Genomic DNA, 15,251 nt, shown 5'->3' with positions numbered 1-15,251 from the left:
TTTTCTCAGGCTAGCTTATATAGTTGGCAGAGCAGGATACGGGGAGGGTCAGAATGGGTTGTTTGCACACCAGGTGTTAGTGTAGGCAGGATATTAGGAAGCCACAAAGAGGATGTTTGGCAGGGTAAAGAGTTTATGAGTAAGAGGTCCAGGAAGGGTTGCTTAGGTGACTGAGCCTGTGGGTGGAGAACTGGGTCAGGTTGTTTCTTTTCTTGAGCTAAGGTTCTAAGAGGCTGCTATGTAAAGGTTAACTATGTGGCCTGCCAAGCATGGCCTAGGATCTCATGCCAAGCCCTGAGATTTGGCTCCCAACACCCCTAGACATTCCCCTTATGCTGCCCTGTAAGATCTCTATGCTGTGGCTTCTCGGTGTCTTTCCTACCCATCCGCCATGGTGGATGGATGAAAGGCCCGAGCTAACATGGGGTTAGCTCGTTAAACAACTGCAATAAAACCTCTTGCTGTTTGCAAGCTTGGGGTTTGGGGTCATAGCGGTCCTGGGCAGAGATCCTGGGGGCCTGAGCCTCTGGAGGTTTTTCACTATGCATACAGAATTCTACAGGTATTGAAAATTAAATGCCAATGTCCAGTTTATTTATTTATTTTTTTTAGCAGGAGATGGGGATTTGGCTAAGTCAAATTCTAAAAGAACTTGAAGAGGATGAGGCCTTTCAAGAGAGCCCTTCCCCAGGATAAAATTTTACGGGCGGTACATGCTCCAATGTTGTATGCGTCCTTCAAGGTTCCTGAAGGCTGCGTACTTAAGTTTTCCTGCTGTGAGGTGCTCAACCTCCCCCCTCGCCTGCCTATTCAAGGCTGAGACCACCACAGAGGCCAGGCTGCAGTGAGCTGTGGGAGATGGTGGCTGCCCACAGTGAAGGGATGCACCAAGATTTGTGCCTAATGTCCCTGATCCAAATGTGCTGTCCAGTTGGATATGTCTTTCCCTATGAACAGGGTAAATTTTTAAAATGGGTAAAGCATTTTAGAATTTGGGCTGTCAAGACATTGCGGTCTGAATTTTGGCCTGGATTGCAGTCCTTTGAAGTCCTGACTGGGACTAGGGGACCAGCTTCCAGTGTGACTCATGCTCTTCTTGACAAATTGTTGGCAGGAATTGAATGCTGGGTGTTGGCAGGAGTCTTCAGGTCCTCTCTTTGTGAGGATCCTTGAATGTCCTCCCAGCATGTGTCCAAGAACCTGACAGGTTATGTAATCCCAAAGAGAACAAGACAGAAGTCACTTGGAATTTGGGATCCACCTTCACAACCAGATTCTGCTGTCTCCATAATATTCCTTTTGTCATAGCTCTTTTGGAGAGCATGTAGAGAAGATAACTGGAGACTGGTTGCCATGACTAGGTTTAGATGATAAGGGATTATAAGGAGCCAGGAGCACACAAAAGTTAGTTCTATGGCTCAGAATGGACTAGTGGAATTAGGGAAGTATGTACCTTGTTCATAGAGATATGAACAAGGTACATATGACTGAGACCAGAATTTGTGTGGCAGACTTTGGTTAAAAAGCTGGAAGACACGATAGGTGATTCATCTCAGATGTACAGAGTGCAAGTGTTTTTCGAATTAAAGAAAAATCCTGCAGAATAGAGTCTAAAAGTTACTGCTCTGGTCAGCAAGTATACAAAATATGATAGCATCTAGACAATGCCAGTAACCGGCCTAATAGATGGTGTCGCCTGAATTGGATTTGTAATTTACGTGGAAATAAAAGGATAAAAGACATTGTGGTGATGAGAAAGCAATAAAACCCTGGTTCCAAAATCCAAAACCGATAGCAGCGGTATCTGTGGGGAGGGGAGGGGGAAATAATAGCAGGCAGATCAACAAATCTGGGTGAAACGTATCCCAGGAAGCTCACAAGCCCCATGTCCTTTGTAAGTGGAAAAGGAGGAAGGAGTGTGAATAAATCGAGAAGGATTTCAAGCAATAAATGTTGCAAAGAAGTTGTATTGTTTTTACTATTTTTTCATCTCAAGCTCAGGTGGCTGCCCTGTGGTCCTTTGCAAACATCCAAACACTGGTCAGTACATGAACATCTCATCCAGTTTCAACTCTGAGTGCAGAATCACGTGGGCTTCTCCTCCCAGCATTCATGCTGAGAAACAAATCTTAGTCTGCACTGCAGTATAATTTATTCTTCATTAGTCTAAGCCAGGGCTTGCTCACAATCACATTCAATTTCAATGTTTACAGATTCATTTTCATAATATTTCCTCTGGGCTTATTATTTCCATTTGTAAAAATGAACTAAATCTTCGGAGTCGGAGGGAGCTAAGATCATTTGCAAGGGGTTGCTGCTCCGACTCACACTTGGGCAAGAGCCTTGTGGCAGCAGAGGATGCTCCATTTGAGAGAACTTGAGTTTCAGGTCCTTGGGGGTCTCTTATTTTTAGCAAGCTGTTTTTTTTTTCTGCCCTGGCTGTCTATGGCATTTCATACATGACAGTGTTAAGAGCTATGACCGAATTTTGGGAAAAACGAGTGTTCTTTAGGTATGGCTCAGCTTCTTTGTGGATGGGTGTGTTTAGATCCTTCCAATGGCCTCTTTGACAGGATGCTGGCCCTTGTTAAGACCATCCTCACAGTAGCCAGGGGGAATATCCATGTAAATGTTAATACTTGTGTGGATGTTTTGGGTTACACAATATTTTATTTGCCTCCCTGTCCTTCTACTGCATTGAGTTCTAAATCTCTAGGACATGATCAGCTGTGCAGTATCTTTAGTCACTCATACATTCATCCAATAACATGTTCCAAGAGACTCTTGTACATTAGGCTTCTGGTTAGGATTCGTATAAACAGTGATGCTATTCTCCAGTTCTTGAGAGTCAGTCATTGATGCCTTTGTGTAGCATCTTGAGACCTCATATATTGGAAACAAAAGACTAAAGGATTTATATATTATATTAATGTCATGCCTTAAAAGTTTTCTTGGAAGCCACTTCAGAAAACCCATGTGGATTTCCTCTGATATAGGACATCCTTATACTGATAGAGCAAACAGGACTAGGAAATTACCTATAAACTTGATCAGAACCAAACCAAATAGTCTTAAGTATTCTTTCTCAAGTTCTCTACTGTACTGTAATCTTTTATTAATTGAGGTTTTTTACTGTAATGTATAATCTCTTATTAATAAGGGTTCTCAGTCTCAAAGAACAAAAACCTTGTTTGAAATTGACTTGTCCTTACAGGGGGTGTACTGTGACTCATACACCCTATATTCCATTTGACTACAGATATGTTTTTCAGAGGTGCAATATCCTGAGATCTGTTTCCTTTTCTTTGTATCTTGATTCTGCTTCTGCACTGACCCCATTTCCTAAGAACACTTGCCAGTCACCTGTTGGGTCACTAAGTTCTTAGGCTGTGCACTGGCTCATTTTATATCAACTTGACACAAGCTAGAGACAACTTCAATTGAGAAATGGCCCCACCAGACTGGACTGTGGGTAAGTCTGTGGTCCATCTTCTTGATTGATATGAATGTGGGCAGTGCCGTCCCTGCCCCTTGGCTGGGGGCCCTATCTGCTGTAAGGAACCAGGCTGATCAAACCATGGAGAACAAGGTGCTTCAATCTGCCTCTGTCTTCCTGCCTTTAGTCTTGCCCTAACTTCCCTGGACGGAGCACTGTAAGCTATAAGATGAAGTAAACCCTTTCCTCCCCAAGTTGCTTTTGGACACAGTGTTTTATCACAGCAAGAGAGATGCTTGCTAAGATAGGCTACCTCTGTCTTAGGTCAAAGTTCAGCATGGGAATGATGGTTCACTGTACATCCATCTGAAGTCTCACAGCTCATGGAATCTACCTGACTCAGATCAAAGTCTCGCTTACTGTGACCTGCTGGCAGGCTCTCAGACCCTCCTCTAGGTCTAAGCAAAGACCTCCTCAGACCACAAAGTTTATGACTGTATGGGGAAAGGGGCCATCTCCAAGTAACAACTGGGAGGTCAGTGCCTCCCAGCATGGGAAGGAATGTTTCCACCAGATACATTTATTCAATTTTAATTATTATTATTATTATTATTATTATTATTGTTGTTGTTGTTGTTACTACATCCTGACTGCAGTTTCCCCTCCAACCTCTCCCAGTCCTCCTCCCACCTTCCCTCTGCCCCTATCCACTCCTCCTCCTCTTTGGAAAAGGGCCGGCCTCCCATGGATATCAACCAGAACATGTGTATCAATGTGCAACAAGACTAGGCATCTCTTTTCATTCTAAGGCTGGACAAGGGACCCAGTACTGTGGAGCAGGGTCACAAAAGCTGGCACAAGAGTCAAAGACAGCCCCTTCTTCCACTGTTGGAAGTCTCACGAGAAGACCAACCTACACAGCTGTCACATATATGCAGAGGGTCTAGGTTAGTCCCATGCAGGCTCCCTGGCTGTTGGTTCAGTCTCTGTGAGCCCCTATGAGCCCAGGTTAGTTGATTTTGTGGGTATTCTTGTGGTGTCCTTGACCCCTCTGGCCCTTATCTTTTCTTTCTCTCTCTTCTGCAGGATTTTCGGAAGTCCACCTAATACTTGGCTATGGGTCTCTGTAACAATAAGTCTTTCCACCAAGCCACCTGGGTCCTGCCACCACGTGGGTGCTTTCTGCCAGGCCACCCAAGTTCCGCCCACTGCCACTTTATGGTTCCAAGTAACACACAGAGACTTATATTAGGTACAAATGCTGCTTGGCCAATGACTAGGATTTCTCATCTGCTAGCTCAGTCTTAATTATCACAAATCTATATATTTTATAAGACTTATCTTATATAGGACGCCTTCCACTGGCATCCTCACCTGGGATCACATGGCGGCTCAGAGCAGAGAGCAGGAGGAAGAGTGCAAGGGATGACTTCCTTCTTGCCCTTGCTTATATATGAGTCTGACTGCTATGTCACTTCCTGCCTGTATCTCGAGACTTCTTTACTACATTTCCCAGAATCCTCCTCGACTCCTAGTCCTGTCTAACTTGCTGCCTCATTGGCCAAACAGTACTTTATTCAACAATCAATAAGATGAACATATACAGAAGTACATTCCCCATCAGGTCTCTGCATTTATTTCCATCAGTTGCTGGATAAAACCTCTCTGATGACAATTGGGCTAGGCACCAATCTGTGAATATAGCAGAATAGCATTGGGTATCATAACATTGACATTTTTCTTGGCCAATTATGTTTGATTCTATCCTAGGTCTCTGAGCCTTCCAGCCTCTGGGCACTTAAGGCAGTGTCACTGGTAGGCTCTGTCTCATGGCATGGGTCTCAGACTGCACTGGTCATTGGTTGGTTACTTCCATAATTTCTACCCCACCTTTACCAAAGCACATTTTGTAGGCAGGGCAAACTGTAGGTTACAGGTTATTGGCTCGGTTGGTGTACCAATCCCACCACTGGAAGTCTTCCCTGGTTACAGGAGCTGACCATTTCAGGTTACATAGCCCCTAATGCTAGGAGTCTTAGCTCAGGTCATCCTTGTAGATTCCTGGGAGTTTCCAATGCACTAGTTTTCTGCCTTAACCTGAAATGCCCTCTTTTCCAGTCTTCTCTTCCAGTACTCTTGTCTTCCATCCTACCCCCTACCTGATCTCTCATGTTCCCACCTCCACCTGTCTCCATTCATTTGTTTCTTCCAAGGGAGATCCAAGTGCCCCCCTCCCCCTTGAGCAGTCCTTGTTACTTAGCATCTCTGGGTCTGTAGATGGTAGAATAGTTATTCTTTACAGCTAATATTCACTTATAAATAAGTACACACCATGCCACCATGCTTGTCTACCTTGCTCTTAGTTTCTAGTTCCATCCATTTTCCTGCAAATTTATTCAATTTCACCACTGATGGGGGAAGTGCTTCTGTGTGTATGTGTTTGTCTTACTGGATGATAAATAAAGTACTGTTTTGCCAATGAGGCAGCAAGTTAGTCAGGACTAGGAGTCAAAGAAGATTCTGGGAAATGTAGTAAAGAAGTGGTGATCCACACAGGAAGTGACATAGCAGGGAGACTCATAAGCAGGGACAAGAAGGAAATGGGCTCCTTCTCTCTTCCTCCTGGTCTCTGCTCTGGAGTCGCCATGTGATCCACTGGCAAGAGAGGGCGCCAGCAGAAGGCATCCTCTATAAGATAAGTCTTATAAAATATATAGATTTATGATTATTAAGACTGAGCTAACAGATGAGAAATCCCAGTCTTTGGCCAAGCAGCATTTGTACCTAATATAAGTCTCTGTGTATCATTTTGGTCATCCATGTGGCAGGCAGAACTCAAGCGGGTGACAGAAAGATTTATAGCAACACACCACATTAAATATTCCCTCCAAAAATGCAAATCGTCAAAGGAACCCGCAGGATGCAACTGGATAACTGTGTTTAACTGAGTGAGACCAATTTTGGAGTGAGTGACTCGAGCGTATTCATGGTCTGAAGAAACAGGAAAAATGTCTACTCCCCCTAAGTAGGACAACACCACCACCACCACCAACAACAACAAAAACCAAAGGAATGATTTTACCTAAGTCCAGCTTAGTAAGCCAATGGATTGATGGGTCTTATTTACAGAAATATGGGTAAGAAGTTAATTTCAGTAGTGTGGGTGATTCTGAAGCAGCTGTGTCACTGTAAGTCCCACCTAGAGATGGATAATTACCTCTTGAAAATTGCATGATTCATTTCGGTTTAGTTAATCTTTTACTTCCCATAAACCCTAGCACCACTTGAAACTGAGGCAGGCAAGCATAGGGAAAATTTAGCATCTGGGATTCCACTTGGTTTGGGCTATACGTACTTCCTTCTTCTAACAATGGACTCAGCAACCTATGACCCTCATCTACAAGGACTATGTGCACACACCCCTCTCCTAAGAACATGCCTAATATCCCATCCCCCCTCCAAGATGAACTATATGTCCATCTCACTCAAAACTATGGAATAAGGATACCTTCCCCTGGCAGGCATGAGTGGCTCCCCTGTGATGGACGGTTTCTATTCAAATATATTCCTGGATATATCTGGCTATGGGATTGAAGGACCCTATTCAGCCTGGATTGGTTGGTGTGAGGTGCATGAAAACTGTGTCCTCTGGATGGACTTTTTACTTATCATCTCATGACTGTGCATAATTTAGCATGCATAGGATTAAAATCAGATGCATTTGCGGTAAAGGTCATGAGCAGTAGAGAAAAGCTTATTTAGCCTATATCTGTACTTCAAAGCAATGGATGATGTAAGCTGTGTCCTTAAGGAGTCAGCCCCTCCTCACTTTAGACTCCATGAGAAAGATGATCAAGGCAACAACCTACTTTCTTACTCCGTTGGCCTGCAGTCTCTCTGGGCAACATGTCTAATCTGTACTTTGCTTTTGAATTAAGTTTCCTTGCCCTTTCCCAATCTTGGCATGCCCTTTTCAGTTCCAAGGGCCTGGAAACCACAACCCAGACAGGGACCACTGGTCACAAAACCATATGTGTCTGGGATTATTACATACAACTAGTTGAGAGGGCAGGTAGATTGCGCCCAGGAGTAAAAGAGTAGCTGAAATAACAGAGGAGAATCAAATTACACTCACCCTCCATTCTTTCTATGAGGGATGACAACACACTGGACTTAACAAAGGTGTGTTGAGGAAATATCTCCAATTAAGATGGTAATGGCCAAGTTATCCTCACAGGACAGAACTGAGCAACAGACCCTATAATGAGAAGTGGAGAGAAAACCAAAATAATCTGTCATAAAATCTTGGAAGAGCTGCGGTTATTCAGCCCAAGGGGGTCTTCAATACAATGCATGAAGGTTGACGGGGATAATAGCCCATCACTTATCTGAAGGCTCTTAGATAAAAATAACAACAGACACACTGGATAGGACTTGAACAGTGACAAACAACAGCCCTTTTAAAGCTGTGTCCCATCACTGTGTCTGTTTAACCATAGTTTCATCAGACAGTCTGTCAAGGAGGATGCAGACTAACAAAACACGGAACCAGTGAGAGAGTGTGCTAACAATGCTCTTTGATGGTTATATACACCAATGATTAAAGAACTGCTAAATTTAGCAGGGAGAAGGCTGGCAGCTAAAAGGAAATTATTTTCCGTATAGATTACCTGACGGAAAGAAAGCAAGCAGATTGTTTCAGGCAGGTACATGGGGAATGGAGTAAGTTAGAATTTTGGTCTTGACATATAAAAACAAAGCAGGAATAAAGGGGAGGCACAGTGAATGGAAACAGCCGACTCTGAATTTTGCAATTTCTGTTTAATACGCTGTTGTTTGGGGGGCTTTCTTTCCCTATTCTGAGTAGTCAGTAGAAACAAAAGGCACAGAGCTAAGTCTCCATGGTCCAATACAGGAATCTCAGATCTTCCTACATAAAAGGTAAATTTCTTCATCTTTTTCATTAAATTGATCGTGGCTCATCTCCACAGTGCCTGGAAGTTAAGATCTTAGAAATCTTGCTTGATGGATATTTAATACTTCAAGCATGAGGACTGTTTTACTCATCTCTATTGTTTTCTCTATATAACCCCACCCCACCCCCAAAATAAAGGAGAGAAAGAAAATCAAAATATGGAAATCCATCCACTGTTTCTTGGTCAACCTCAACAATTGCGATGAAGAGAGTTGTTCTTGGTACCAGGACACAGGTATCAAGTCCTACCCTTAGGCAAAGATCCATCCACATATATGGTACTAGCCAATCTTAGAATCGAAAGGGATGAAACCAAGCATTCTACTCTATTTCCCGAGTCCCCCCTCAGACTCACCCCGCTGTTTAGATGCTTTGCACATCACTCTGAATGAAGCTTTCTTTATTCCACTGACTGCATCTTGTACTTAGGCTTAATAGAAAATTGTTTTGTGTGGCTACTATTTGTCTATTGTGAGTTCCCTGTTGGATAATGACCTCTGCAAATAACTCAGTGAGACCTTGGGAAAATGGGCTGAGATTATCCGAGGCAGCAGAGACACGGAAGAGCATGAGAGCAAACAAGACAGAAACGTTGAAAAGTTTCATTGGTTGTATTTGGGGTGGATGGGCATATACAGGTGTGTGTGTGTGTGTGTGTGTGTGTGTGTGTGTGTGTGTGTGTGTGTGTGTGTGTGTGTGTGTGTGTGTTCGCTTGTGAAGGCCAGAGGGTTGGATCTCCTTGGATCTAGAGTTAGAGAGGTGGTTGTTAGGAGTCCAATATGGTTCCTAGTCACATGGGTTGCCTCAGACCATTGGAAAACACAGATATTTACATTACAATTCATAACTAGCAAGTTTACAGGTATGAATTAGCAGCAGATATAATTTTATGGTCAGGGGGTCAGCACAACATGAGGAACTGTATTAAAGGGTCTCAGCATTTGGAATGTTGAGAACCACTGCTCTAGGCTCCACACTGCTTGGTCACAGTGTTCCCCTCTTTCTTTCTGGTTTGCAGTAAGATATTCCTTTCATTTCCTTTCTCATACCCCACAGCCCTATTTAGTCAATCTCACAGCTCTGAAAACAGCTTGGTCCTAGCAGCTTCATTATATGTGCAGCAGCCAAAGGCATCATGTTAGGAAATTGTATGTTCTGGCAAGAAAGTGCCCAAGGAATCATTTTGAGATACAATCTACTGGAAACTTTGCATGTTAACAGATCAAAGGGAAGCCCACAGAACATCGTAGAGGAGCCACTGTGTGATACAAAACCTGCTTCCATTACTGCTTCTGCCCTGGTATTTTAAGCCACTGATTAATTCACAGGATACGTTTCTTTGTTCCCAAATGGGTTAAAAAAAATATGTGTCAAAAGAGAAAAGAAAGGAAGACACACTGCCCTAGTTCCCTTCAATTAAGAGTTTGTTAGCACATAGTTACAGAAATATCTCTTGCTTCTAGAAACTATATTCCCAGGAGAGGAGCACTTCTAATGGATAAGGAATTTCACCACAGCCTGCCCTCCAGAGCCCCTTCTTTCCATCTTTCCATTTAGTTTCTATATTTTTGTTAGCTAAGGTGTGTGCTTCATTTACAAGTGCCTGTAGCTAGCTCCTCAAGGCTTGTTACAGAGAGGAAAGAGGCGGTTTCCACAGACCACACCCTGCCTTCAAAAGCAGCCAGCCTTGAATGCATGTACCCAACTTGCATTTTTGAGTCATTATTTTTTCTTGGACTTATATGCTAGTTTGTATGCAAGACTTTTTCTGTTCTCTGATATTACAAGCAGATGAATGAAATGCTGGGCAGATGTTCTGTGACAACTTTATTAAGACCCCCCACATTTGATAGAAAATAAGTGACGTGAGGGTTGGAAAGACATTGTTCCATTTCTTTGCAATTTTATGTGGATATGAGCAGTCCAGTTTCACCCTGTTCTTAACCCTGCCTATAAAAATTGTTTTCTCCCTTCTCTTTGGAAGCCTGTAAACCATTCTAACTTCAGAGTTGAAACATTCTTTTCCCATTGCATGAACTTGAAGTTTACAACCACACCCATTTAATTATTTTTATGATTATTTCACAGCTGTACAGGTCAGACGCTGGTCAGAGCAGGAAACAGGGGTCTCTGCTCAATGTAATACAAGGCTGAACCCAACTATCAGTCTGGGCCATTGACTGTGGGTGTAGCAACTTCCCTGGCTAGTTGTCCGCAAGGGCTGCCCACATCCATCCCATCACATGAAGCCAGGAATAATCTATGTTCTTTCTTAAGACTCCAGTCTGTCATTCTCTACTATAAACAGCACAGGAAATATTTTACTTTTAAAAGGCTCATGTGTTTAGATCCAAGTCACAGAGGTAATAAGCATATTTTATAGTTTACTTGGGTAGAACCTCATCAAGGGAGTCAGGTTCATTATACCAAAATGCACCATTATATTGGGGTTTACCAGATTATGGGATCCTCCCAGAATCCTGTCTGCTGAGTTGTTAGAATGATGAGATGATGTGCCTTTTAGGTGTATGCTCTCTGTGCCACAGACACACACGTGTGTGTACACACCAGCATTGTTCAAACTTTAGGTGTACTCTTACAGTCTGAGAACTGAAATTATACATTAATCATTTCTTCTGGATCTCACTGATTCTTCTTCTTCTACACTATTTTCCCTGTTTTTTCAAAACTTCTGTATTGTTCATCCCATTTTCTATGCTTTCTTTCCTGTTATTACTCAATTAGTCTTTTTGTTTTATAATCTAGAAAAGCCACTCAGCGTCAACTTCTAGTTTTATCATGCTTTATTTATTTGTGTAATTACATTTCTAGTTTCTAAGACTTCATAGTATTATCTATATTTTTTATGAGAAGTAATTTTTATGTCTATGGTCTTTTCTAGTCTCTCCAGTAGCTACTTTTCTTTTTAATCTTTCTTCTCTGAATTTATTTTATGTTGTTAGTTCTCTTTTCTAACTTTGGTATGGACTACTTCTCAGATGTCTAGGAGTGAGTCCTTGGAAATTCCCGTTGTGTGGTGATGTTTTGTTTGTGATCTAATAAATAAAGCTTGCCTGAAGATCAGAGTGTGGAGTTAGACACGTGAGTTAGCCATGGACAAGTGGTGGCCCAGACCTTTAATCCCAGCACTCAGGAGGCAGAGACAGGTTGATCTCTTTAAGTTCAAAGCCACCCTGGGTTACTCGAGATTGATCCACTCTAAAAGAGAAACAGAGCCAGGCAGTGATGGCTCAGACCTTTAATCCCAGTACCTGGGAGTCAAAGCCTTTAATCCCAGCACTAGGGAAGTAGAGACAAGAGTGACACGGCTGGGTCAAGAGAGGAATATGAGGCAGGAGGAGTCAGGAGCTCATTGCATTAAGTCTGAGGATTCATAGGGACAGGGATTCAGGGTCTAAGGATTCAGTAAAGGTAAGAGGTCTCTCTTGTGGCTGGCTCCTTTGGGCATTTACCCCAATATCAGACTCCAGGGTTGTTGTTTTTTTTAAATTAAGACTCATTAGAACTCATGCTACACCACTCACTACATTTCATAGTATAGTCATATATAGCTACTGTGAAAGAGTGAGGTGTTACTTTGGCAGGTCAATTGAACAGTATTTCAATAACATCAGTTCTTCAAAAACAATGGGGCAAAACATAGTATCTAATCAATCAAAGAAAAAAAATATTTTGTTTTTATTGACTGGAGAGCAACATACTCCCAGGCAGGCAACTCTGAAATGCCAAAGGCATTTTCGTGCCACCAAAGATTTCCCTCCATTATCATCAAAATTGATGCTGTAGTCTCTTGAAATGAGAATAGTTATTAAAATTTTAACACCAGGTAAGCATCAAAGTGAACAGTAAGAAAAATATATTGGGAGGTAAAATGAATCTTGAGAACTCTTCAATGCTGTGCATGGTGTCATATCTATTTCAAGTTGTTAGATGAGAAGCGAAAACCCAGTGCCTATTAAGTTTTCTTTCAGTTGAATTTGAAATAAATTTTAAAAATTAAAAGTGAGAAAGTGAACAACAATACCTTCGGTGATAGAAATGATGAGAAGCTATTCATTAGTATGCTATCTATCCATGAAGCTAAGATATTCTACTTGCAATTTTAATAATATCCATATGATATTTATTATACTTTTCATTCTCATAAGGAGACTGAATTTCAGGGAAGAAGAACAAGAAAATCAATACTAGTTACAGAATAGTGTCAATCACAAGGACAAATATTTGCATAAAGCCTAAATCTTTTTTTAAAAAAATAGATTAACTTTTTATCCAGGGAGAAATGGTGTGAATAAATGATATTCAATGTATGTTGAGACTCAGCGTTCCACAGACCTGGATTAAATTTTCATCTCTGCAGCTTAGTGGTTGGGTTATTGCTGAATAGGGGAATGGTCTTCTCAAGGATCCAGTTTTACTGTAAGATGTCATCTATCACATAAAGCTATTAAGAATCACATGAGATAAGTGGAAAATGCTTCACACATAAAAACAGCTCAATGAATGAAGCCTTTTGTCAGTATCATGCCATAATCCTCACTACTCTTTTATTTATGAAAATATTAAAATGTGTAGTGCATTGCAGGACTGATGTTCAATACAAGTCTGTCCTTTGTTATCTTAATTTACTGTATGTTTGCCCTTGAGGTAATAGACAATGATAAAAGTGAGGGGTGGTTATAGAGATCTGGAAGTTTACATACACTATTATTGAATTCTAATTCATTTAGTTTCATTTCACTTAACCATAAAATTTACATTTCATTAAAAGTAAAACTCTTATGCATGAACAGAAAGTAGCTTATATATATGAACATTCATGCTTACTTTAGTTGTAAGTATACACTTCATGAGTGCCTAATTTTGCAGAATAGTGGCATTTTCTATAAGTTTAGTGAACAAGGAAACTTCTTGGAGTTATTGTGACAGTGGTAATTATTCTTAAAAGAATAGAATTTGAAAATGAAGATGGGGTTATTGGCTTTACAAAGGGCATTCCAGACCACACTGAAGCATTAGTGAAGTTAAGAGGTCAAGCAAGCATTGAAATGTCATAATACTAGCTGTAGCCACTTTATCTTAGTATTAAGTCCAGTATGAAGGATAGAACCATATTGAATACAAAGACTAACATCTTGTACAATACCTAGTTTGGACTAGGTATTTAGTAGTGGTGAGTTCTCTTTGCAGCAAAGGATGAATTATAAAGACTGGAAAAAAACTGGTGGAAACACAAACTGCGTTCTACTTATAATGAGAGAATGAGGGGTTTTCTTAGCAGAAAATCCAGCTGTTAGTCATTGAGTGATTGATTGAGTAAAAGCACGGTATGTTGAAATCACCTCAGCCAAGAGATCCACCAGTGAATAGTCAACCACCATTCTTGATTTCAGAGAGTTTACCAAGGGGAAGAAGACCCTTGGATCAGTTACTTATTATAAAATTAGCATCTGTCACAAAAGTAAATTATTGAAGCTTAAAGATTATCCTGAAGTAAATCTAGAAGGAAGATAGGGTAGAAACACCAGAAATCACTCTTTGCCATTAAGCTTCAGCTGCAGAAACAGAAGCAGAAGATATCTGTTCATCATTCTGGACCCGTGGAATCTATTGTAGAAAGGAGAATTCCCTGGGAAGTCTTGGGTCTTGGGTGGTAAATTTTGGTCAGTTCTATTCAACCTTAATCCATAATAGCAGAGAAGATACCCATTGTCCCATATACATCTTCACAGAAGCAGCTATGTATACATGCAAGGAGTGGTTAGCATGATTGATATATATACAGTATATATATATATATATATATATATATATATATATATATCAGTTCTCGCATCCCTATTGTTGTTTTATGATCTCAAGGTGCCTGCAGAGGTGGGTAATTGTTTTCATAAGCCCATCTCTTTGGCTGAAGCAACTTCTATTTGCTGGATTAGAATCTAACATCTTTTCTCCTTCATTTTTTTCCTTCCCTTTTAAAGACAATTGTTCAAAGTCTAGGACATTCAAAAACAACCACAGAAGAATTTAGAAATATACTATACATGCCCTACAAAGACATAGACTTTTAAAAGAAAGACTTAAATTTACATTTCAAGCTACATCTTATACAAAGACAACATAAAAACACTAGACTCTGAAGATGCATAAACTTGGACCCACGGAACTGTATTAAGTGAAATATCCAGTCTTCAGGAAAAAAAGAAAAAGAAAAACCACAAGGCATACAAAGAAACAAGAAAGACCAACCTACTGAAAAGTAAATCCACCAAATCCATACCTGATAAAGGTCCCTATCCTTAGAGCTTCAAGACAGCTGCTGCAAAATGACCAAACACCTAAAACTAGGCATAAAAATAATCAAAATACGAGTGACGTGGAACTATCAATAAAGAGAGATAAAAACAAAAATAGAATAAACAATTCTGTACCCGAGGAATACACAACCAATATGAAATTTTCACTAGAGGGATTCTAAAGACTTGAAAACTGGAGGAAAAACAAGTCAAAGGATTTGAAAATTATATAACTAAAATAATACAATCTGAGAAAGATAAATAAAGATAAGTAAACAGATTTTGAATTTGTGAGACATCAAACAGCAATGCACAGATTGTAGGAATTTAAGGAAAGAGAAAAGGGGGGCAGATATTATTTAACAAAATAATGACCAAAAAATTCACATTTGGTAAAAGTCATGAATATAAATATGTAAGAATTTCAGTTTACTCCAAGCAGGAAACACTCAAAGAAGCCACAGCACATGATAATCAAGTCATTTAAAGGCATTCTTCAATGTATTAGAAAACAATTGATTCA

This window comes from Cricetulus griseus, chromosome 10, assembly GCF_003668045.3.
Source record: "Cricetulus griseus strain 17A/GY chromosome 10, alternate assembly CriGri-PICRH-1.0, whole genome shotgun sequence".
NCBI classification, from domain to species: domain Eukaryota; kingdom Metazoa; phylum Chordata; class Mammalia; order Rodentia; family Cricetidae; genus Cricetulus; species Cricetulus griseus.
This window is presented reverse-complemented; position numbering follows the sequence as displayed.